Source organism: Amphiura filiformis, chromosome 11 (genome assembly GCF_039555335.1).
Source record: "Amphiura filiformis chromosome 11, Afil_fr2py, whole genome shotgun sequence".
NCBI lineage: Eukaryota > Metazoa > Echinodermata > Ophiuroidea > Amphilepidida > Amphiuridae > Amphiura > Amphiura filiformis.
In genome coordinates, this window is record NC_092638.1 from 44,394,801 (window position 1) to 44,421,654 (window position 26,854).

Sequence of the window (26,854 nt, forward strand, 5' to 3'; positions counted from 1 at the left end):
TGAATAGCGTGATGCGTCGAGTAATGATGTCTTGCTGACTATACAGATGAGATGAGATGCTGTATACTAGAGTTATGAACGTTTAAAAGGGTATCGAGATTTTTGGGACATCCTGTATTTCACCTGTAATTAATCTTAGTACAAGTCTTTGGGATCGAATGTCACATACGAAAAATCCCCTAAAATCGCATGTTTTTTGGCCCCTACTTCCAATATTGGCCAAATATTAAAATTTGACTTTATTGCCAGTTAGTGCTACTACAGACAATTTCCAGTACAAAGATGACACCAAATTGCATAATATCGGCTAATAGTCAATCTTGAATTTAGCATAAAGTGTCGATATCTCACGTGGCGATCTTCAACTACATCATGTGTATACGTTTGAGAAGATATCTATGACTTTTTAAGTCGATGGCATACCCTCTGAGAAATTTGTTATCTATTTTCTACTGATATTTCCTTGATTTGATCATACTTAAGGATTATAGAGGCAGTATTATTATGTAAGATCACTTAAGTAAGTCGATATAGCTGATGCCATATGCCATGCAACAGTTTGTATCCGTGGGCAATATGTGAACTACTTTGCAGTTATACTACTTTATAGCCTAGTAATTCCTTGTGGAGAAAGTTAAGGACTATTAATAGAGTCAGACATCTTTTTCACAAATTTAATTCAAGTAGCATGTTTTTTTTTTGTAATTTAACATCCGTTTGTGTTTGTTTGCTAATTTGTCCATCTTGTCTGCTCTGCTTGTACTAAAAGAAGTACGCCTTTGGATGTCTTTAAATGTGATTACATTATACATCAGCAGTTTATTTGGTATTTTGTTTCACTCTTGTATGATACTAGTCTGGTACTGATAACATGTATAATTTTTATTTTGTGCACAAAGTATTGACTATTTTTAGCCAAAAAACCTGACATTTTAAACATATTTGACATGGCACCTCAGGTTTACATACAGCAATGGAACAAGTGCCAGTCTAACACAGTTGAAGTATATAATTTTGTTTTCTTTTATGGATTAAGGAATTATGCAATTTGTTTTTAAATCACGCAGAAATAGGAGGAGTCTGCTATGTTTGCTGTGAATTTTTGCCTAGAAATATTGATCACAGGCACAAAATTGATGGTGCATATCAATGACCAAACTCAATAGTTTTATATTGGAACATAATCACTTGCGTAAGGCCATAGAAAATTATGTAAATAGGCTTGTATATGTGATGTTCCATTTCAGCTCACGCACTTTTTTGCAGACGCGATTTCATAAATTTATCGTGGGCCGATTAAATTTGTTTTTTGCATTCGTGTGTTAAAAACTCCAAAGAATTATGGTACTTATTTGCAACTTCTGAGCACAACATATGCCTTAATGAATCTTCTCAATGCAGACAATTCGACGTGATTTCACAAGCTCGAAAACGTATTTTTTCATTTGACAATCTAAATTCACAAATTATCCAACCTTCTTAACGAAAAAGACTTTTACAAATATTAAGATAAGCATGTATACCAAATTCGCGTGTGTATGTTACATTTTCCTGTCAAAATACTTGCGCCAAGGACATTTGGTTGCTGCATTTAGCATCTATCAACCGAAAAGCATAAGCACCTCATAATACCAATGTCACCTTACAATGTCACTTCAAATTTTTTTTTGAGATTTGGGCGCGAATATTAGGCTTTTTTATGATCTTTTGGGCAAAATTATGCATTTTCAACCATTTTGGAGAACATTTCTCAAAGTTGGTCAAAATTAAAAAAACGGATCTAGATATTTTTATCTAATTTTTATAAATCAATAAAAAAGATTTCTTCAATTTGTTTTGTTGTGTTGCCCGAAAAAAATTAGGTAAAAAAGAAAACAGTTTTTGTTTGGTATTTTCTCCAAAACTGGGCATTTCTGCCCAAATATGACCTCACAGATGGCTTCATCAAGTCTTTGCTATTCTCAATATGTACGTTTTTATATAATTTAGCAGTTATGAGGCCCAAAAGCTTAGAAATAAAAATCATAAAAACATCTTAAATGTATGCTTTCAAGTAAATTGAGATGTTCAAAGATTCAAAGATTCTGCTTCACGAAGCTGCTGTCTGGACAAATCTTTTACCTGATTATAGTGTAAAAAGCATTCTGAATTGGTGCAACATGCATATATAATACTCCCCTAGTTTATGATTGAATACACGAGATAAAGGTAATTATCTATAAAAGCAAAATATCATACTCTGAAAAGGACAAAGTGATTAGAGCTGGAGTCAACATGACGCTTTAACTCATTTGTATACTTATATTATAGATGTGTGGGGGTGTGCGTGGTGTGTGCATATGCATTCATTTTCACTAATAGAAGTAAACTTGCTTCATAGAGTAAAGACACAGCTTATTGTGCTCTGAGCTTGTTGTCGTGTTTGCTACTAAGTTTATTTGAACCTGCCTTGAGATTTTGACTTGAATTTGTTTTTTAACTACAGCATGTAGTTTTCGCTGTTGGATTATATATTTTGTTGTCTGTCCCTGAAGAAGAGCAGTTTATCTGCTCGAAACGTCGGTTTTTGTTGTTGTTGTCTGTTTGGTTTGGTAATACAATCACGCGTTTTTGAATAATGGTCATTATTTAACATAAACATGATAAATGTATTCATAAGATACGCATATCGAAAACTAACGCAAATATCCGGAAGCTAAAATAATTGTCAAGCTTCACATGTTTACTTAAACTATATATTACTGTCATTTTAACAGGTGGAGTTGGACTCATTGAAACAGAATTAGGACAACTTGAAATTTAGCACACATTATGGCGACAGTACAAACTCAAGTACATTTGGACATTGTTTTTATAGTTTAAGAAGAAACTATTGAAGATAATATAACGACTGCCCAGTACCAGAAGTGGGTTGCAATAAGCTGCTTTATTTTGCCAATTTATTTTATAAACAGTACTAGTATATTGTACTCATCTACACATGGCAGCTATTGCACTTACCCATTTCTGGCACTGAGCAGTCGATGAGTACTATAAATAATCTCAATATCCAACACCTACGCGCAATGAATAAAACTATCAAACACATTGGCCTATATTTTGGTTAGACGTATTATTGTATAAACCGTTTTGTTTGGTGTTTTTGTAAGAAAATGTGTCAATTTGACAGGAAATAACCACTCGGATTGCTTTAAAAGACACTAATAATAAATCAGATGAACGTTTATAGCCAGTGGTATATTGGAGTAGTTTGGTAGCTCACTATTGACAAACGTAGTATAAACTTTAGGACTTGGTCTTAAACACAAAATTGTATTTTGCCCCCTCATCGGATTATGGATAATCAAACCATATGGAATAAGGAAGAGTATAATCAATTAAAGCCACGTTGTAACATTTGCTGAGGAGGATGCCCTCAATGTCTTTCAAAATTCTTTTTCGAGTTTTTAGTAAACTAACATACCGGTGCTTTAGGTGCTATAGTTGTGACAAAATCAAAATCCGAGTACGTCGTTTAATTATTACGTTCGAAATATTAGTCGTACGCGTATAACACTGTATGTACATGACGGATGGGAAGGTCATAACACATCAAAGGGACATCGACAGAGTGACACGAATTGGCGACATAAGTGCTGGTATTTAATAGCATCTATCCTCATCTGTTCGGGCCAATATTAAAAGGGGCCTATCGGACAATTTAAAAAATCTCCAACTTCGAATCTCACAGTGGCATCTCAAGCTATAGGTCCTCTTTGTAGCTACGTGACAATTTCCAAATGTCATTCAGATTATAGCAATTTGAAAATAGCTATTATAACTATTTATACAAGTCAATATTAACGAACTGAAAATAGACATAAATTGTTTCCATGGTAACCGTGATATTTACTATTGCCGTTCAAATTGAATATTTTTTGGTGCAATTGGCTATCTACACTCCCACGCAGGGAGTGTAGATTTCAAATGGAGTCACCCATTAAACCATATTTGAAATTCACACTCCCTGAGTACAAAACTCTGGTAATGTATTCCGTAGAGAATGTATGGATTTCAACCGGAACAGCCACAAACCTTTATGAATAGATACACTAGCAGAAAGACGGCATTATTGACTATATCCATAAAAATCCAAAAGCAACGTGGGTCTATTGCCCGAAATTGGATAAAATCCTTCAAACAATGCTGTTTATAAATCAAAATCATTCATATAGTGTTCTTGGATTGATTTAAACTGACGTTTTTTCAGTTGCAAGAAACACAGCGTCAAATTTGTCGACGCGTCTTCCACAGTGGCAAACATATGCCTCAGCGTTTACTTCACCATGTTCAAAGCCAATCATTATTTTGACGTCAACATCAGAGAACAGGAGATACCATATTTGTCGCAGCGGAATAAAGTTAGATTCTATGTTGGCCTTTAGTATGGAGAATGCATGTTTTCCTGTACTTTGCAATGGACAGAAGAAACTTATGGAACTAGAAATAAAAACATTGCGTTATTGGGCAGGAAAAACCTCATTGTGTCATTGGCCCCTGAACATGCTTAAAGCAAAACCTATGTAACTGGTCAGCAGTTTTGTTTTAAACATGTTCAGGGGCCTGCCCAACGACGAAATTTGCTAACGGTGTTATCGATTATTGTTTAATGCTTTTGACAAACTGTCTCTAGTTTTGGTTCGTGAAAACATTCCAGTCTTCTGAATTGGTGCTGTATTCAGTATGCAGCCTGTCTCACAAAAATTGTGTAAGTGGAAAGCGCCATCTTTGACAATAAGAAAATACTGTTGTGACAAGATGCTTACATCAACGTCAAGGGAACAGTTTTAGCTTTCAAATACCGTTTGATTCATTCATTTTGGTTTCGGCAATGAAGAGATCTGCTTCACTAAACACAAATGTATGAAAACCCTTTTGTGCCACTTTTTAGAAAATTGAATAGAATGTTATATCCAAATGCTTTGTACAGTACAGTACAGTACAGTACAGTACAGTACAGTACAGTACATTTGTAGGATTAGAAATGATTATGTAACAATTGCTCAATATGTAATTGTATTGAAGACGAGGCAGCAAGATGCATTGGAAGGGGGCTCTGAGTGACCCATGTAAAAGAACAATAATGAAAAGACCAAACTCTAAACTGGGCTAAACTGTTGATTTCAAGCAATGTCGGATTTAGCTGCTGCACACTCGGAAATAGTATAATTTGTACTTATGAATTGATAAAAATCATCAATGGATTTGAAATCTTTATAATGTAAAATTTCAAACATATACGATGTGCAATATTTCGTTGACATGATTTTAATTTTACACCAGGACAATATATTTGTATGTCTTTTAACATGTCTTGAGTGGCAAAGAGAACAGTATTTAGAATGATAAATCATTGACATGCACATGTATATATTTAATTTGCAGAATTTGAAATATTTATTTATTTTTTAATATGCTTTAAGTCGAAAATGAGAATCATTGTACCTGTATAATGATAAAACAGTTAAAACAATTTGTATTGTTGTGTAATCGATGCATTCTTTTGATGTCACGAAGGAACTGTGCTGTCACTGATTTACATGTGCGGCATTCTTCCCTAGTAAAAGTGGCACAATTGTGATTTTACCCTGTCGTTGTTAACTAAACATATGTCGAGATTAAAACAAGCAAATTGAACAGAATAAACGGCTTTGAGAGCTAAGATTGTGCCCTTGACGTTGATGTAAGAATCATGTCACAACAGTATTTTCTAATTGCCACAGAGGGCGCTTTTTACTTGCACAATATTTTTTGAGACAGGCTGTATTTTGTGAAAAATTATGAATACCGACCTTTTGTGTTCCTATGCATTAATGCCATGTAAATGCTTATCTAGATACTTTTGGGAGATATGTTTGTGTATCATTGGCTGCACCCGTTTTTTCAGAATGAAATTATAATATAACTGCGAATTTGTAAATATATAGTGAACATATTGCTGTCAAAGAGGCATTTACTTAAAACATCGTACTAAGCCTTTGAGCGTACCTTTGTTCATTTTTCCTTAAGCCTGAATTTCAAGATATTCAAGTTATAAGTTCAATAGTCTTTCTGAAAACAAATACAACTCACATTTTCTTTTTCATAACGTGCTTGAAGGACACTCCATCAGTATTGTATGCATATTAATGATATGATTTGTATATCAGGCCATCATAGTATGACAGAAAATTCATATTCTGTTTAAGCTTTTCTTCACAAAATCCTACGCAGGCTACAATGCTAAAAGCGGTTAATTATACTTTGTAAATATCCCGATATATCTTGTAAATTTTGTGAATATCATTAATTGATTTGGGCATATTCATCATCATCAACCAGCACATCATTAAAAATATCAACACGTATTGTTTTATATAAATATCTCAAAAAAGTCCCCACTTGTTTCAGGGGTCATAACTTTGAGCACAATCAATTAAATCACGATGATGTTACGAGTCAGAAAGATTCAAGCCCAAAATCACCTGCTACCAAGTTTACTTAACACCAAACACGCAAACACACTGTTTATTATATAGAACAACTTATGATTATTCATTAATTGGTGCAGTATGGCTATCAATCGAATCCCTATTCAATATCATACAAGATTTAAACTTAAAATTTCTACAAAGATTTGATTTGCTATGGTTACTTCCCAGCAAACACCAAAACGTTTTTAAAACGTTTTAAATAAGTTATATTTTGGGTTTTGGTTTAGGTAAAAACGTTTTAATAACATTAAAATGTCGGGTTATATAAAGGTCATGAAATCGTTTTAAAACGTTTTGTATGAAAACACTCTACAACAATATTTTAAAAATATTTTTGAAATGTCATTGTAAACTATTTTTGTAAACATTTTTGGCCAAATATTTTGTCAACACTTAGATAACATTATGTTAAAATATTTGCACCCAGCAAACACAGAAATGTTCTTAAAATGTTTTTTACACGACGTTTTAATAACATTTAAATGTCGGGTTATATAAAGGTCGTGAAAACATTTTAAAAACGTTATTGTAAATATTTTGGGCAAACATTTTTGGCAAAATATTTTTCAACCCCAAAATAACATTCTGTTTAGAATGATTTGTACCAAGTTTTCACAAATGTTTTTGGAATGTTATTAAAACGTTTTTATACCCTTTATATAACCCGACATTTAAAGGTTTTCTGTAAAACATTTGTGTTTGCTGTGCAGTAAATTACCAACAAATGTTATTTAATGTTATGAACACGTTTTATACCATTAATGTACCCTTTATATAACCCGACATTTAAACGTTTTCTGACAACCTTTTATAACCTTTTGCGAATGATGTCGAAAACGTTTTGTGTTTGCTGGGTTATCTAAGCTTGGCGATCTTGATTAGCTGACATTCTGATGAGTTTCTTTTGATGGTCTCAGTTTTCGATCCAAGATTCGGCAATGTCCGAGATCCTGTCTATCCAAGGGTAACCCCTGGTCTACTATAGTCTCAATCCAAGTTGACCGTAAGAGATCACTTGAGCAAGCTATCTGCTCCACTTGACAGTCAGATAACACACTATGTTTGTCCAGCAAAAGACAACAGTTCATTTTTGGAGATATTTCAGTCTGTCGCTTCTTTGATTTGACCAAACAATCAAGCATTATTTGATTTCACTACCGCCTTTGGCGTATTTTCTTCTCTCCAATACACAAGAACCGCGAACCGAAGTTTGAAGACTTCACACAATTATGGTAACTTCTGTACCACTACCATGACTACTGGCTAACATAAATTTCACAGAGTTTCCTGTTAAAACTCTAAACTGCTGCCGTATTATTCTCCGGACCTTATATATAATTTGTTACCAATCTAGAATAATTACCAACTAATTATAGCATTTACATTATTTCTAAATATAGCTCATTGCCTCAACAAAGGCCAATCAGAATCATAAATCTGCATGGTTACTGTAATAGCGCCACCACGTAATTTTCCAGAAACTTCTACATATAACTGAATATGAATTTCTTGTTAACTTTATTCATTAGCACTTTCCATTGAATTTCTAGATATTGCATGTACCAACAATTAGAGAATAAAAGATAGGATTTTGTCTTTTGCCTATCCAATATCGTGTCATAATAGATGGGCTGGCCAATATTTTATGTAGTGGATGCCGGCGCAGCCGGTATCAACTACGATAAAGGTGCCTTTTTCCAGAAAAAAATCAAGTTACTTTTGTGAGTACATCCCCGTTGTTTTAAATAAACGAAACCGTTACGAACATCTAAGCCGCCAAATCGCGTTCTTAATTCGCGCACATGTATTACGCGAATGCATTATCGCGCGATCATTGAGGATCTACAAGCGTGCCGCCGTTGCGTGTCGGCGCGCTCGCTATCTTATATCACTATCCACTATCTTGGCATAATGTATAGGTGAAAACAAATCAAATTGCGTGTATTCTTGACAAGACGCACCAACTGAATTAGAAATAGGGATAAACATCAGAACTAGTGAAAACTAATGTCTGGTGACAAAATACATAACTTTATCAATCAAAAGGTTCTTATTACTGATCCAATAAATTGCACTTACTGTGTACGTTTCGATAACCACTCGGTTATCTTTATCAACACTGAATGAAGACTGCTACTGTGAACTGGTCATCCAATCACCTATTGATTTTTTGGTGATTGACTTGTTGACTGTGTTGCCAGTTGATTTTTTTCCTGTTGGATGTTTTGATGGATTTTTCACAGGATGTAGCAGTTCATCAAAAATGTGAGAAAGCTGATATTGACCTTCATCTCTGTTCATGGTGGCGCCCCTTCTCTTCCTGATCTCTATAGCCTCACATTTTTGATGAGATTTTGAGCGTTGTTTTCGCCACTCTTTCTGTGCCGAATTGAACAGGTTTGTGCACAAAACGTATTCACATGCATTACAGCCGTTGTGTGGCCGATTGCGATGGTTTAAACTTGGGGTTGAAGTTAACGTTGTCAAAATAAATCAAAATTTCAAGAAATTTTTATCATGATTTGATTGCTTTTTAACTTAATCTAGTCCCTTAAATGTGTTGTTTACTACTGCAGTTAAGTTATGTAATCCATTTAAAATGTGCTTAACAACAGGGGATTAAGATTTGACCAGAACTTTTCCAACATTCGAGAAACATTAAACAGCATTACGTCAACATATCGGTGTTCCGCTTTAAATAGTAGTATCTCCCGTGTAAGTAGATAGATCACTTAAAACAATATTTTTATTCTCCGATTTGAATAGTATAATAATATGATAACAAACAATATGAACAGAGAGCGATTTTATATAAATGCATCGGTCATGCTGAACCATTATCATCCCTCCACAGTGATTCGTGTCTTTATTATCTTTGCTGCCCTTCTCTGTTTTCATAATTTCCCACAAAGCGTTGAATAGAAAGAGAAATTTGTGAAATGTATCGTGTCACACCGATGTCTTATTTTCTCGTTTATTGTAATTGGAGAATATGCGCGTGACTAGTTTTTCATCATAGGTAAAATTGCCATATATACAGTCCGGCTTCGTCAATTTTCGCAGGATAATTTTGGTCTGGTCAAACTGCTTGCAAGTGTGTCTTGTATTGGCGTTTGTGTTTTATTACGTTGCCTCTTATGTAGGGCATTTTGTACACATCGTTAAAGGGACATTCACAGATCGTTAATAAAGTATGTTGAATGGGCTCTGCTAGATGCATTTATTTTTTACTATAATATCCTACTGGTGTTATACTCTCTTACTTCACGGGAATAAAACAAAATAAAGACCTTGATCCGTCAGCAATTCCATTTTTGAATTAAAGTTTGAGTATGAAATATTTTAAATTCAAATATACTGGGTTTGTTTCATATGTTTTTTATTTAAAAAAGTGTAAGCCTGCTATCTTCCAAAACAAGTCAATAATATTGATGAATGTGAATTTAATGGGAAAGAGAGAGATTAGAGAGTGATTGAGATAGAGAGAGACAGAAATAGAGAGGAGTAGAGGAGAGAGATAGGTAGGGGCAGCGGCAGAGGTGCGAGGGAGAGGAAAAAATTGTTTTATTACAGTTAACATATAAACTACCATGAACATTGGTATCATTCATAACTATATCATATTACCTGCAAAAGTATACAGACTGATTACAATAATTGTAACACTTCGTAAAACTTAGTTGATTAAACTTATTGTAACTTTTCTTCATCGCTGTACATAAAACAGCCACAAATCTATCCACATTAGATCTAAAGATTAAGTTTACCAACTTATGTTCAACTTGTCATCGCAATATATACCAAGCTGAATTCATTTTCTACATCTCTGTACATAAAACAGCCACAAATCTATCCACATTAGATCTAAAGATTACGTTTACCAACTTATGTTCAACTTGTCATCGCAATATATACCAAGCTGAATTCATTTTCTACATCTCGGTACATAAAACACCCACAAAACTATCCACATTAGAACTTAAGATTAAGTTTACCAACTCATTTTCAACTTGTCATCGCAATATATACAAGCTGAGTTCATTGTCAAACTTCTTGAACTTACCCCCGTGTATCGTCTCTCTTGGTGCATGCAATATCGAATCATTCCGTGTGTAATTGCTTGTTATTTGAAGATAAATAGATAGGCTTATAGCCCAAATGATGGTTACGGTAGGAGCTGCGCGTTCCATTATTCATACTCTTACGTTCAATTACTATGTATTTTGTTATTCCCATTTAACTAGGAAAGTGCAATGTTACGGGTTGATAAGCGGGTGGCAAGTTGTAAATTTCCGGCCGCATCAGTCAATCATGGCTCTTGAATTCCAAGGCATCACTGTCAAAACATAGTTGAACCAGTTCGTTTGAATAAGTGTCATTCACCACAGTGTGACAAAACATTACATGGAATTTATGTTATATTTTGACACCCTACATCTGCTAAATGGTTTCGATTTTCTTAGTATATTAATATTTATAGTTGATTCACAACTTAACGACCTGGATCAGGATTCAGGGAAAATAGACCGTTTTTATATGAATAGCCTGGCGACGAGGCAAATCAATTTGACAAGAAATACGTTACGTATTATGCCCTATTGCATGTACATGAGCGGTCTATGACTAAATGGACGCACAACATCAAAATGGTTAAACATTTGCACATTGCATGAGTTTTGTACAACCACTGTGGCGGTACATAGCACGGTGAGCCATATCCTCATTAGCCGGTCATATTTGGGATTTACGTAGGGATGACGTCACATGCAGCGTTTGAAATAAGGCGTGCCCTCAGGTCAAATGCCCACTCCGGGCCCGCCGATATACCACCCTAAAGGCCAGTGAAATTTTGATCCCAAAGTCAGCAAAACAAACCATTTTTTCACTTCAGCATTAACATGCTATTACTCTGTGTTGAGCTCCGAATCTGACGTCTTAAGGGTAGAGAATCTTGGGCAAAATCTTGGCCAAAATTTATTCCGTTTCTTTATTAAGGGTGTACTACACCTATTGGATTTTTTCTACCCTAAATGGCGTACCTGATTGTAGCAAATATGCTGTCCTAAATGCCATAACTGATGGTAGCAAATTTGCTGCACTAAATGGCATAACTGATGGTAGCAAATATGCCGTCCAACCGTCTGAGAAAGGTGGGGAACTCTCGCCAGAGGGCGGTTCTCAAAATGGCTGCCAAAATACCATTAAATGACGTTCTAAAGCCATAGAATATTCTACTGATGGGGATATATTGACTGAACGTTGTACTTTCGAGTGCGATGAATAAGAATTTTGGAGTTCCGACCTCAGGGAAATGTGTGAAACTCCTGTTAGAGAGAGCTTTTCACATCCATTAATAGCCATATGACATTCTAGAGCCAAATGACATTCTAGAGTCTACTGATGGGACATATTGACTAAGTTTGTACTTAAATATGGCATGCATACGACGTACATATAATTCAAAAATGCTCCATTTTGATGAAATTGGTCTCAAATTGATCCGCTTGAAACATCATTTTAAACGATAAATAGTTCGCCATATCTCAGGTGGTTCGTTATCTGGGTAACATGGCCACAAATGATTCACTTCACTCTATTACCCAGATTGGGAAGGAAAATCAAATATATAATAATAATTTCATATGAAAGGCTGAACAGTGCATATTGCAAAGTCAATTAATTAAGGGGGTACTACACCCCTGCCCAATTTGGTGCCTATTTTTGCATTTTTCTCAAAAATTATAGAGCATTGATGACAAGTAAGATATGTATATTATAGGGGCAAGGAATACAACTACTGCAATGGAAATTTTATTTCAGCACAGACAATAGTTGTGGACTTACAGTCAAAAATGAGGAAAACCAATATTTGATCAATAAATCAATAACTACTTGCCTTGAGTTGCTGAATTTTCAGTGCAGTAGTTGTAGTCCTTGCCCCTATAATATACATATCTTAATTGTCACCAATTCGCTATAATGTTTGAGAAAAATACAAAAATAGGCACAAAATTGGCCAGGGGTGTAATACTCCCTTAAGCTAATGCCATTTTGAGTGAAACAGGATGAAGCATCGTATTATATTTCAAAACAGAGATTGTAATCGACCCTCCTTTAATGATAACACACAGGTCATAAATCTCTTGTCTATTTTGATAATCAACATCATTGTATAATTGGTTATTATTAGACTTTATTTCAACACGGAGAGCCCAATTCAACAAAAGTTGTTCTTCCTTGGGGCCGCGCATAAACAAACATACAAAATAACAAACAATTTCAAAAGCTTGAAGAGTTTTGGATATTATTTTCCAATTCATTACAGCCTTAAGTACATCTCTGTACTCTGTTCTTGTCAGGGGAATAGTTACATTACTTTGGCTTTGACGAAAATGATAGCTGTTGCTTACATAACTGAAAATATGACTCAAATAAGGAGGTGCAAGATGATTTATGATTTAGGTTAAAATTAAACAATTTGAGTTTTCTGTCAATTAGTGGTTTCCAGTTAAGTTCAGCATGGACATCTATGCTAGGTATGTCCCATTTTGCACCACAAATAGTTCTTGCACCCCTGTTTTGAATAACTTGAAGTTTCTTTGAGACAGTAACACCACCATTTCCCCATACAACATTACAGTAATCTAAGTGCGGCAGAACAATAGCATTATACACAGTACATAAAATATCCTTGGGGAGGCAATTTGCTCTGCATTGTTTAAGCATGTACATACCTTTTAGGTTTTTTTTACGTACATTATTGATTTGTTAATGTGTCATCAATAATTACACCCAGATGTTTACATTTATTAACTTTCTTTATAGTTACACCATTTATGTTGATAGATATTTCATTAAAACTCTTCTTAATTGTATTGAGTCTTTGTCTAGATCCTATTATCATAAATTCAGTTTTATCAGTATTAAGACTAAGTTTATTACTTTGTAACCAGTTATAGGTTAATAAATGCGTATCACTTGTTGGGAGTGAAATTGTACAAAATAATGCATGTGTACTGAGATGTTGATGCGTCTAATGCACGAGCCCCGAAGGGGGGTATTAGACGCATCAACATCTCAGTACAAGTGCATTATTTTGTACAATTTCTCGAGCAACAAGTGGTACGCATCTATCATCTGATTTTCATAATTAGACACCTGGATAAATGCAATAATCCAGTACCAGTAATCGCATATTATATAGCAGCTCACACTGTAGCTTATCATCCGCTTGGTCCTGGTTTATAACCGGGCGATGGTAGATTTTAATGGCTCTGTCACCTTTGCAATACACGTCCCTGGATATAATAATTGAGCTTGTTTCCCTTTAAAAAGTGCGGTGATTGAAACATGATTGTAAAATTGTAATTCTAGCCCATTTCCAACACTCGTCATAGGCCATTGTTGTGCTATTAGCTAATTCGAATGCTCACTCATCAACATTACCTCTTGCCCGTTTACTAATAAAGGTATACAGCAAACAAACACGTTTTTAAAACGTTTTATATTATAACAACACGAATGGTGTTAAAATGTTATTGTAAACATGTTTTGGCATACAATTTTGCAACATATTTTGTCAACATTAAACTAACATGTTTTGCAGCAAGTTTTAAAATGTTTTTGAAAGATATAAACGTTTCAGATGAACACCTGCTATAATACACTTTATATAACTGAACATTTCAACCTTTTCCGTATAACGTTTTGTGTAAAGTACCCTTTGTATTTTGTAAACGTCACACTCTAATTCGCCCATTAAAAAATCTTTAAACAATTTTAAACTTTCTTAACTCTGAGTTGTTTAAAATATACTCCCCTCTAACATAAAGTTTTAAACTTGGCCACTGTTTAAAGGATTAAGCAATAGTTGTTTAAACTATTAACTCAAAACGGATTATAAGCTTTAAACCACAACTATTTTAACTCTTAAACAGTAGCGTGTCGAGTTAAAAGCCTATACATTTATGGTTTAAAAATAGTTTTATTCTGTAAGAGTTTAAATGTGTTAATCCGCTATGGTTTAAATAGGTGCAGTATACTGAGGCCATGGATATTTTTGAGATGGTCTTGGGTTTGTACTCATATCGCCAATATTCTTTCCTTACAGATAGATTATCAAAATGACCAATATTTTTTGCAAAGATATTTTAATTTGTTTACTTAAAGGTGGACTTTCGACTACCCTAGACTGCTCGTACTGAGCTGGCCAGCTCCATCTAGCCCAGTAAATACCGGTAAATACACATCGGAAAAATGAGGCCCACTGGAAAAATTGGGATCTTTGCCCTCATTGACAATTTACCCTGACACGCCACCGAAGGAAGAAAAATAGGGACATTTCAAGTTCAACAAGGTAATTCCAGACATGCAATCAAGATTAGACATGGAAATCAACATGGCTAACCTGGAAGAGAAGGTTATATTTCCCTGTAATGTTGTGAAAAGCGCAAGAAGTTGCAAGTTGATTATAAAAATAAGAAACTATAGACGGAGCAGTTCAATGTCCATGCACTATAAAAGGCCAATATACTGATGCCCTTATCACTATGAGTGTATTCAATACGACATTTGTCTGGTCATCCACCCGATATAGCTGTTTAGAAATAGGAGTGCCCCAGTAAATTTCAAAAGACGTGTGCAGTATATGCAAGATAACATCATAAGAATTAATTGTATTTTACTCCTTATGCAGTAAAAAGCACACCTTCTAGTAGAATCACTAACATTACTATACATCACGCTTGTTCGATGTGATAATGTATTAATTTTTCTGGCAAAACATTAAAAAAGTTTTCCTTCTAAACCTGGACAATATATACCAACACCTATAACACTAATAGACACATAATTTTTAGTTATTTTGAACACAATTTGTTCTTTTTTGAAGAAATATTCACCATTTCCTACTTTAGTTGTGGTAATTTTTATTTTATTTGTGTGCAAATATGGGACGCTACTTTAAAAGTTATGCCTTTTATTTCATGATAAAAAGCTTTCTGATGTTTTAAACTACAGGGTGTCCCAAGAAACCAGAACCCTTATTTCGCCCTCATTTTCTCCTATTTATGACAAATTGACCAAATGATATTTTGGTATGTAAAGAAATCTTGAATTGTTAGCTTTAATAAACCAAAACAATTGTTTCAATCGGCTAACAACTTATGAAGATATGGACTTTATAAAAGAAATGTGGCCGTTTTTCACTCTGTCCACGGATGAGATTGGGCTACATCAAAAATGCAAAGATTAACATTCATGAAACACTGTTAATGACATGGAAAGATAATAACACAGGCCCCCTAAGGCTTCTTAACGCATTCACTAGTGTAATAACCACGAGCTAGCCTCCAAGATCTTCGCAACCGTATTACTGCTGGGCTCGCAAGTATCCGGCGCACAAGGATGGTACGCAATGTAATTGATGCAATGAGGATCAGGGCTGACGGAGGCAATCAGGTAGAGGGCAGAGCAGCACAGTAAACGCACTTCAGAAGAACCAAAGACAAACCAAAAAGCCCTTTTCAGGGCTACCTTATATCCCAAAAAGAGAAATTACTTATGTTGTAATTAAAAAGAAAGCAAGAAACAACGAAGTAAGAAAGCAAGAAACATAATAACACAAAAGGGCATAAATAACGAATAAAGAAAAAATAAAAGTAATTGCAAGTATAGCAAGAAGAAGTCCCATCCCACATCCATTTTGCCCACAAATTAATGACACTTAACAAAATTCATAGCCCATAAGCACATCGGTAAAGCCTATTCCATAAATAAAGTTGTTATTTTGTAAAGTTATCATTGAGGAATGTTTGATATTCACGCATGGTAGGTGTACTCCTTTTCAATCTTTGTAGTAGCCAAACCTTCAAAAGTTGTGAGCCGCTTGAAATATTTGTTTCGGTTTATTAAAGCTACTGAATGAAGGTTTCTTTACAAACTGAAATTATTATGAGAAAAAGTGGGCGCAATGAGGGTTCTGTTTTTTGTGACACCCTGTATTATACACAGTGATGTCTTTATCAAAATCGTTTTGGGGATCCAAGTATTTAACATTTTCAGTGACGTATCAGGAACGGTTGTCCGAGGGGGCAAAGAGAAATATATTCCCAGTTGCCACCATTTCGGTCTTTGAAAATTGAGCTCATAACGCGAAAAGAATTTCATTTGTACACTATATTTTACACAAAAATAAAGGTAAAATGTTGTGTTTACCGAACTAATTTTCAATTTTTCACTATGGGGCAGGGGTTAAATTTTTCTGTTGGGGTCGGTTTTAGGGGGTTGAAATATTCTATTTTATTTTGAGGGATTGAGATAGCAAATCAAATCATTAATGGGTTGTTTTTGAAGCATACTCTGAGTAAGATTGATTAATATTGCCTTATCGTCTCTTATGCTTTTAGCGTGATGTCAAATTTATTCAAGCGTGCCGATATTATACATCACATTGGCAACGTATACAAAACCGTGTACACGGTCAAAGTCTAACCCTCTCGTAAACATGTGTCTGATCATCCATCTGATATGCATACGACTATTAAAAGTCTTCGGATCTGTTTCAGTAACGTGACAAAAAATAGAAAAAAAATGGCACTCTGACAGAAAATGAAGAAAATCGGGAAGGCAAAGGAACAGAAAAGGGGTAAAGGAGCCCGTTGCCCAACGCAATTCACCCGATCATGGGCAAAAATAGTTAAAAATATCAAATGTTTTTCTGTGTGTTCGCATTCAGATATAATGCTAATTGGCTTCCGGCATGAAGTATTGATTTTATAAGTAGGTAAAGAATACCACACAATATTGACTGCGGTGTTAGGGTAAAGCACCAATGAACCAATGAACCAATGACAAAATTTAGTAAGTCTGACTGATGTCACAGGTTATAGTGACGTGGTTGAGATTTCCGGGAAATCGCGATCGCGTGGGCCAGTACTTTAAGATTCGCGGCTGGTTTACATGTAGTTAATTGTCATGTATACTCGATTGTTTATCTTGGTCCATTAACATCTATTTTAAATGCGGCACATATTATATATAATTGTTAGAATACAATTTTTTTAATAGAATCTATCACTATGGAAGTTTCCGGCCTATATAGATGTTTTAAGCTCTGACGGGCTGGAGGCCCAGTATGAAGAAAAACACCAAGGCTGCAAGCCCGGAAACTCCTATAGTGAGAATTTACAACTTATGGAGTTCCAATAATAAATGCCCCGCAGGGCAATAGAGCAAAAACATGCGTAACATTAATGTAACGTTGACAAACAGAGTGCGACAATATAGTCATCCTAAACTGCTCGTATAGTCAGTTTGAACCATATATAAAGTGACTATATTATACGGCAGTGTAGTTAGGAGACCCGCTTGCGTACGCAGAACACCTTCAATACTGGTTTCTGTTTCAGTTTCAGTTTATTGGTGTCGCTTTACCGCCTTTGCATTCAAATGTACAGGAAGACAACCCGCAGTGCCAAAGGTCACTTTTCCAGGCTTCCCGTCTACAACCTGTTATAACAGCGTGGAGATGGTCACGTTTAAATATATAATATAATATATATAATTATAGCGAGCTGATGAATTTTAAAATATTGGGATCGACTACACCTTGTCCAATATTTTAAAACGCATAGCTTGACCAATAATAATCGGCTCAATCAATTGTATACAAATCACCGAAATTTCCCTATTTTGGGCAAAAAATGCAAAAACTGTTGGTTTAGTATGTTCCCTCCTCCCGAGTTCACTTTTCCCTGCCTCAATGCTTCCGGAAAAATTCGGTTGCCATAACTGTTAAGAGAGAAAGGCAGAACGTAACTGCAACATTATCCAAAGGGAAACGCACTTTACCGTTTTTCTACGTATTAATTCAACATTGTTGCATGTCGTACATCTAAGTACTTTATTTTATCACGGTTATATATTAACCATCCCTACCCTGGGATTCCAAATCGATATCATCCTCAACTAAACATCTTTTGATTACACAGGCAGACCCAACCCTGCAAACGTAAAAGGTCCATTGATGCAATACATTCATCACTACTGAGTGATATTACCACCGGAGATTCTGGACATAATCATGGAACAATATCCTGGAAACGGCAATAGCTCATTTGCATGAGCCGCACTGTTATGTAAATAACGTATTGTTATTCAAATTTGCTCCCTGGTCTTATAGTCGGCGCTATTCATAGCATGCAGGCGGAGCCTGTCCGAACTAAATGGAAGTGTGCAGGCATGTTAAATTGATGCGTAATATCACCTTTCTGTGTTATGTATAAGCTAGTATATTTCGTGCACCTTGGTTATATAAAACAGAATGTAATATTCAATGTATTGAAGTGTATGACATTTGACATATAGTAGCCTTGTTATTGTCTGAAATGCAGAGCTCTGGCGACTTAAGCTAGGCGATGTATGCAACGTGCCCGTCCCTGGCTGCATGTAGAATTCAATTCCAATAATATTGAATTATATCCGATAAATTTGAAGCAATCACAATTGGCCTGCATTTAAAAGAAATGTTAATTCCTAAAGATATATAATCGAGCATCACGATGTCATTCAATCATGTTAAAGCAGCTATAGATCTTCAAAAGTTCAAGGACATGGGTTACGTAATTTCCACAGCACGCGTTTGATGATAGACCATGAATAAGGGATAAAGTACTCTTCATTTATGATCCGCTACTGAACAACGCCGCGCCATCACTTTACAATAATTAAGGATTAAACCTACAAACTTACATCCCTGTTAGTGTTAGCTCATGTTCATGAGAATGAGCCTTGGGTAGGCATCTGCTTTATATTACACAATGAATCGGTGATTCTGATATTTAGACTCGGGTATTTAGGCCGAGATTTGTTTGTAGGCCCCTAGCCTATACTTGCTTCCTTTTAAAATTTTGTTTTTATTTCCCATGATCATGATCACACGCGTTTCTCCCGATCGGAATAGAATCAATCACAGATAGATTTGTCAACAGTCTGAACTGACCAGTAGATAGTTGGCGTACATCATGCATCAAGGTGTGCAATGACACAGTTAGTAGATCCTCTTTTTTTCTGGGGTCTGTACAAATGTAGCTGAAGGCGATACGACCTATCTGCTCACCTATGCCCTAAAGCAGACTGTGACCAATCAGATTTTTGGTCCATTGGTGCTGATATACATAACTAAAATGGCAATATGATGTAAATTTCTTTACATACTTGTAAAAACATTACTTCACGCCCATAGCCGCAAGCACCAATATGTCTGATTATTGCAGATTGATAATTTGTTTAATGAGAATAGGAAAGGAATACAAACACACATACAATACCCCCCGTACAAGCTAATATATCGCCATGTTGAAAGGTCAGATGTCATGTCAAAGGTTTTATTGACTTGAAATACTACTTGTATTTCATACCTTGCATCTGACACGCGTTTTTATCGCATTATTGACAGCAAGTCCTTATTTCAACATTACTTTTGTAAAAAGTCATTGCCGACTCAAACTAGTAGACTTTCTGGAAAAAACAAATCACTGGTGCCTGATGGGAAATACTAGTGCGCCATCACCGGATTGCTCCCTGCTCTGCTAGCTGGCGCTCTTTCAAGCTTGCTACTCGCATTGAACAGGCAGAGTTCGCAAAACTAACGGCGTCGTTATTTGCCAACCTTAATTAAACATGATCAAGGGATCGAAATTAATTATTCATAACCGATCGATAACTGGCCTCATTTTCTAACGAGCAAACCAGCGGGGTTTGTCATAGGTTTGCGTTGGGAATAGAACAACCGTGAATTTAGTGTCACCCCCTTGACATAATGCAGTGGTGTACATGCGCTGCTGATTTAGTGTATTATACGCTGTATGTTTTCCTTATTTTCAATGTTAATAATTAAGCTAATGTTAATGTTTAGTATTGATCATAACATGGAAGTAGAAGTCAGAGAAATTGATTACAAGCTAAATGGTAGCACACCTATGACACACACAAAAGATCATGAACATGACTTCAGAGATAGTAGATTTATAATGATTCAATGCGTTGCAGACATTTGATTGTACTAAGATATTATTGCAAAACTAGGAAAAGAAACTTAAAGCAACGAACGAAGCCAATCCACTAACTAAATAAAAGCGCTACAGGGGAAGAAACATTATTGCCAAGAATGAAAAACGTCGGACTATAATAGTGGCCCTAAGTACATAAAAAGTACATTTGTAGGATTGGATGCAAATGGGTCTTTCTACAGATTCCACAAGAAACACATTTACATTTTTATCTGCTCCATCTAAATGATTGCTTCGGGGATGTACACAAATGTTATTTTAAAAATATTTTTTATAGCATGATTTCTATTCATAGAAATGGAAGTATTAAGAGAACATGCCGCCCACTGAGAAGCTATATATGTTCCTTAAAATTCCGCATGTCAATTTGATGTCTCTTTTGTTACTTCTTATTCTATATATGTTCCTTTTAATTTACGCTTGGTTATCATGTACATGTGTCATAAGTTGGGGCCCTCGTTTGTGACATGATATTTTGATAGGTGAAAAGCAGTTTCGAGATAAAGGGTGAAAACTTTTTATGTACCAATTATATGTATGTAATAGTATACATTGCTGGAAAGCATAAAGAACACAGATTACAATGACCTAAACTTTAAATCAATGTGCAGGGTGTGCGAGAAGATATACTGGGTGGGGTTATACCAATTAACTTTTGAATGGACATGTTGTATAGTCTTTTCAGGGCATTTTCACAATCTGCGGAGGTCAAAATAGGGCTTGATAAAACCACCAGAAAATGTACAGTTTGTGTAGAGTGAATTAATTATTCAAAAATCTTAATTAATGCTAATTAGGTGCTTAAAATTACGGTAGAGATTCATCGGGTTTGTTATTGTTAATATTACAGATTGTTTTACAAAACCAAAATGTTTGTAAAAACTCACCAACTGACGTTTCATCCGTCTTGTTCAGTCGGATTTCTTCAAAGTTGTAAAGCTCTACTACTGTACGAACTAGTGTTGCTAGTCCTTGATTCGCTTTGTAGCTTTGGAACTAAGAAACACAATAACACCAACACTCCAAAGAAAGAAACATTGCAGTCATACCATACGTGCAGGTTTTGTCAGAAAGAATACAAAGAATCTACAAGAAATATGACATTACCACGGCCACAAACAACAACAGCAGCTTGTTTATTTATTTATCACAACACCGCCAACAACAACAACACCACCACCAACTGCAATATTCCTCTTTAAAATATTCTATTTTATTTTTGGGTACAAATTACATAAATATTATCAAAAAGCTTTCTAGATATTCATTTCGATAAAATCGTAGTTACTTTTAAGTAAAATTTAATTTTGATAATGAGCTTGTTGCATAATGTGAATCACGAGGATACCAATCAGGAATGAATTATGAACATTACAAATAAATATTTTATACTCAGAACATAAATAATGAGACGTGTGAAGGCAATGGGAATTCCTCATAACCCAAGGTTGCGTTGCAGCGTTTAACATGTATATCAAAATATGCATTAATTAGGAGACGATGTTACTCTCTGAAGCAAAGTTTTTGGGCATTTTGAAAGATCGTGCTGTGAATATTTATAGCTCATGCTTTTCAGTACACGTAATGCAATTCCATGATCAGTAAATAATTTGAGCATTGCTTTCTGATTTATTACTTTTGAATTCATTGATGTAATTTATATAAGGTTAGCAACTATTTGAAATTGTTGTAATTCGGTAGTTCACAGCATCTTGCGAATGGTAGCGGGTTTATAGAAGATTCAAATATCACATATATAGTTTTGTAGGTCCTGTGGTTCTTGAGTTATGTTATAAAGAGGGCTGAAACAACAACACTTTTGTAAAACGTACATAACTCGTTAATAACAATAAATCAAGCAAGTAGTCAAAGTAAATTTGTGGTAGAATGAACTACATTAAAGTGTTATTTTTCAATAATATATTGATTAAGATAATGAAAATCGATTTTTAGCTGCTTCGATCAACAATACATCGTGTACCCTTATTGAGGGGAATACCCGAAAACATATTTATACGCAACTGTTACAGTTTAGCATGTGTCATTTGATTTCAGAGTATGTTGATCTCATGAATTGTGTGATAAGAGCACACTAAAGCAGCCTTTATTTATACCATAATAATAGCCTACCTAAGCTCCCAAAACTTTGTATAATGTACGAGTAATAATTGTAAATAATCAACCAATAAGGGGAACTATTGAAACCAGATATATTTTGTTGGATCATTATGCGATTGTGAGGCTAAAAATGACAGTGACATTGGGTTTCATTGGTGTTACGTTGGTCTGGTACAACTGGAAAAGAGTTACATAATGAAAGCACAAGTTACTCTGGTAATAACCACCCTGGAGGCAACAACAGGCTACAACACAAAGCGAGTGCAAGCGCAAGATGAATACACCCGAAAACATCCGGGTGGCGTGAACCACCTTGAGAAGTAACACATGCGGATTGTAAGGAATATATATATATATACTTTGATCAGCTCGTAATAGGCGCGAAATATGTTAGTATTTTACCACTACGCCAAAAAATAGACCTACATTAAGAGTGATATAGTTGACTTGTCTGCACAAAAAGTTATCACAAGACAATTTTCAACAGTGGGTGACATGCTTTCTTAATACTTCCATTTCTATGAATAGAGATCATGGTATAAAAAGCTATTTTTAAAATCCTTGTGAAAAACCTTCATTTGTGTACATCCCCGAAGCAATCATTTAGATGGCGCAGATGAAAATGTAAATGCGTTTCTTGTGGAATCTGTAGAAATATCCATTTGCATTCAATCCTGTAAATGTACTGTACGTAGGGCCACTATTATAGTCCGACGTTTTGTGTATTTCTCATTGTAACAAAAGCCGTGCTTTTCATTCTTGGCAATAATTTTTCTTCCTCTGCAGCGTTTTTATTTAGTTTTGGCTTCGTTCGTTGCTTTAATTTTCTTATTCTCGTTTTGTAACAATTTCTTAGTATAATCATGGTTGTATTTCAAATGTCTCAAAGCATTGAAGCATTATATCTACTGCTACTATCTCTGAAGTTATTCTTTTCTGTGTGTGATCATAGGCTACTATGTAGTTTGTTTCTTGGGAATACATTTATCTGATTTCTACTTCCATGTTATCATCAATACCAACCATTGAGATTAGCCTGCTAGTGGTTCTTCTGATCAAGTTTGATGCTCATAGTATTTAAGTTAGAGTAGGATTAGCACCGCTAGGCATTATTGAAATCACTCCTGCCATTGAATATTGGGCTATACCAGTCAACACACTACCATAATCATGACTAAATGCTTGGGAAGAGAAACCTTGTGCAGCTACAAAAATGGGTGGTTTTATTCAAACGAGTATAACTTAGGCTTACAGTAAGCAAATGCAACAAATCTTTTTAAATTTAGACGTTCAGAATCTGCTCTTTGAAATGATATTTTCAGTGACAGCCAATTCCTTCTAAATGTACAATAGCGCCACAAATATGAGTTTACTTCATTTTGAATGAGCGCTGCATTTTGTAAGCGCTGCACGCGCAAACATGTTCTATCGCACAAGCTTCGTTTTTTATTATCTCTTGACGATTGGGTGTATAAGAATCTACAGATACCAAAACCAACATTAATTTTTAAAATTTTCATCTGCGCTGTCTAAATGATTGCAGTTGTTTCCACAATGATTTAAAGATAGCTTTATATTGTGTGATTTCTATTGATAGAAATGGAGGTATTGAGAGAATATGTCGCCCACGGAGTAACTCTATTTATTCCTCACTGCATGCGCGAAATATGATGTTTTTCGTTACTTCTTTTTATTCTATTTATGGTCCTTATACTTCTGGTTATTATTTATCATGTTTAATATTTAGCCCAATGTGGCATCATTCCAAACTGAAATCTGTTTTGTTCTGTCACAACCCCATTTCACCATCACTACCATCAACAACCTTTTTTCTTTAAGGGATCGGATAACAAGGCTCAGTATTTTGTGAGACCTAAGAGCACGTCAGACAAATCGAATTGCATTCTAAATACAAGGAATGTCCTTCTGATATCAAATAATATTGATCTTTTGAAATTTTGCGATATAATACAAATTTGTATGTCAAGTAAACGTTATAAATCTAATGATATGTACGTTAAGTGTGAGTAGCTGGTATGAAAAGCCGACCCTCAATTGAAAATTTTGACCTTTTTATATTGAAGATATACAATTTTCCCCAAAAGAACTAAAAGGCTATATCTTCAATATTGGATTTAAAAACGTCAAAATTTTCATATGATGACGGCTTTTCATCATGATAGATTTGAAGTCATTTCATTAGATCTTATACAATTTAATTGTGGACTGTTAGATTTCAAAAATATTAATTTTTAAAATGTGTATTATATCGCAAATTTTATGTCAGAAGGACATTCCTTGTTTTAAAAATACAATTCAATATGTCTAATGTGCTCTCAGGTCCCACAAAAAATACGTGAAAACGTCGCTATCTGAGCCCGTAAGATTTTAAAAATATTTTCTCAAAGTAAAACAGCCATTAATTTAATCCGTCACCTTACACCAACAACACCACCTCCACCACCAGCACCAGCACCAACACCATCATCAGCATCAACATCAGCACCAGAACCAGAACCACCATCAGTACCAGCAGCACCACCAGTACATCCGCCACCATATGAAAATGTTTGGCCCACTTTCAGTCAGAAAAGCGCACAGTGAGTGTGTGCTATATGACAATTGCCCCTTCTTCACGGATGCACGCACATCATACACAGGTAGAGGTTAATTGATGTGGTTGCTATTGAGTACGCAAGTGGTCATAGTAGCCTTGATCAGTTGAAGATATTGATTGAACAAATTCATCAGGATCGGTAGAGTAAACTCAGTAGATAAGGTTCTTAGTATCTGATCCAGAAAGTTCACTTAACTATTCTATAGCCTCCTTTATCCAGCGAGTGTATATACATTTTATTTTGCTCCGTGCCGATGATCTCAGCTTCCCCATCCAATGACGTGATTCTTATCGACGACATGGTCAGTAATGGCCGACTTTGCGCAGTTGTTAGCGATTCCTTTCTACCTGCTCTGGTGGTTACCGTTTTGCTAAGTTTCTCTGCCTTTCTTCTGTGCTCTTCAAGTCGCGTCACCAACATGAATAGAGACGAAGTAGAAGGACAGTACCTTCTATCTCACATATTTGATGAGTTTCTGAAACAGGGATCTAAAAAATCCCTTGGTTGCCAATAACAGTATTACCCATCAAGTGTTGATAAAGGCAACAGGTGTTGTTAAATGTAAAGAATTAAGTGAACTTTCTGGATCAGATACTAAGAACCTTATTTGAGTTGAAGATATTATGTTCATTATCCAATATTTTTTTTCATTTTGTTTGATATGTGATTTTTAGAATTGCCAGTTGGTTTTCTTTCAGGGGATTGCAGAAACTCATTGAAAATGTGAGATAGTTGATACTGATGAATTTGTTCAATCAATAAAATGCATATTTTTAGTAGTAATCATACAGGCGTATGTAATTATGTATATGATATTGGAGATGTGAGAGTAAACTGTTATTATTAATATATCTATTTATTAAGCATTTTTTCTCGACACATCCTGCTGCGAATGTTCACAGCTCACTTGTAATACAATTTCATGCAGTATTTTGTGCAGTTTAGAAAGTAGACTGACAGTGATGGTTTAAGCATTGTTTAATTCATTTTATTTGAAGAGGGAAAAACACAAACGCACTTTTTCAGAAACAGATGACGTACCGTGTTATGAATAACCTTTTAAAGACATGGCAACTATGAAGTTGTTGAATATTGTGTAGAAATTGTAGAAATGGGAATCTCTTTATTGCTATTATGATCTAGGTTTCAAAGTACATGTATATTGATCATATGAGTTGCATTTATATGACAAGAGAGCATTAAAACAGCCATCATTTACAAACACATATTCCATATAGGGGTCTATCCTAGCTTTTGCATATTGAATCACGTTTACAACAACCCGGTTATCCCCAAAAAACGAATCCTGAACATTTCAAAATAAATGCAGATCACAATAGAGACTGGTGAATGTAACGTGATTTTCTCATGACCCAAGGTCCTGTCGTAGCGTTCTATATATAAAACCTAGACAAGAGAAAATAAAACGCACATTTTAAGTAGTAATTACACAGGCGTATGTAATTATGTACAGGGTGGGCCATTAAAAAGTTCACACTTTTTCGATGGCTTATTTCTCAGAAATGAAAACACATAT